This window comes from Poecilia reticulata, linkage group LG12 (assembly GCF_000633615.1).
Source record: "Poecilia reticulata strain Guanapo linkage group LG12, Guppy_female_1.0+MT, whole genome shotgun sequence".
Lineage (NCBI taxonomy): Eukaryota > Metazoa > Chordata > Actinopteri > Cyprinodontiformes > Poeciliidae > Poecilia > Poecilia reticulata.
The window spans coordinates 26,259,035-26,260,351 of NC_024342.1; positions in this window are offsets into that span (position 1 = coordinate 26,259,035).

Sequence of the window (1,317 nt, forward strand, 5' to 3'; positions counted from 1 at the left end):
GCTAGCCTGCAGGCTAGCCTACATGCTAGTGTACATGCTAGCCTGCAGGCTAGCCTACATGCTAGCCTGCATGCTAGCCTACATGCTAGCCTGCATGCTAGCCTACACAGGAAGCAGACGTCCAGGTGTGTTTGACTTTATAAAAGCTTCGTTTAGCTAAAGTTAGCGTAGCTGTGTAGCTGAACAGCTTCATCACCAGAAAGGATGAATATTTTTCTCCATGTTTGGTTTTTATATTTTTGGCTTTTTGTTTAAATCCTGAAAGAAAAATTAAACAACAAAAAAAGCTGTAATAATAAAACACGTCTAAGTGTTTAGCTAAGCTAAGCTAAACACTTAGCCTGACATTCAGGTGTTTAGCTTAAAGCTGCGATGTTTAAATGAATGAATAAAATAACTTGCTGCTCATGTTTTACAGTGTAACTTTTCTGCTGCGCAGCTCGTCGCAGCCTTCATTTGACTAACAAAGCTCCGGCGGGCGGTTCGGCTGGGTTCGGCTCGGTCCGGACCTGGAGTCAGCAGGTCAGCATCACTCCCAGCCAATCAGAAACATCCAAATGAGAGCAGAAAGACTCATTTTTCTCACCTCAGACTGGGTTCTGCTGGTTCCGCTGGTTCCGGTTCGGTCCGGTGTCTCTGGCTTCATGCGCCGCAGCCGGACCGGACTGATCCTGGATCCGGTCACACCCAGACCCTGACACCGACTGGCTCTGCGGGCTGATGATGGGCTCCGGCTCCACACCAGCAGCGTCCCTTCAAATTAAAAGCCCGGTCCAGCTGGGCGGACACGTGTTCCGCCCAGAGCCGGTACCTGCCCAGAAACGCGCGTCCCCTGTCGCGGGAGCGCGCATATTGACGTGAAAACGGAGTGAAATAGCCATGTGGTCCCTGAAACGGTGAGTTTTATTTAGCAAATTACTTTAAATAAATGCGGTTTTTACACCTTTATTGACACGTAATGAGCCGAACGTTCTTCAGTCCGTGTCTGTTTGAAATTCTCTGCTTTGTCTTTTGATGCCATAATAACTTAAAGGCGTTAAAACACAGAGACCCGTTATGTAGAACATTTTACATCATAACTTTCTAGTCTCTTAATAAAAGGAGGGAATACATTTTAATTTATGAACCTGGATATATTTGCATCCGTCTTGTTGATGTGAAACTTGTAGCTTTAGCTCAGAGAACAAGTGTCGTTACGTAGAAGAGATTAAATCCTTTCAGCTCTTTATTTCCCACAATTAGCACAACAGGGATGCATGTTTTGGCTAAATGGGTTTCCAGCCTGCCACGATATGCATCCCCCCCTCTGTTCCCCAA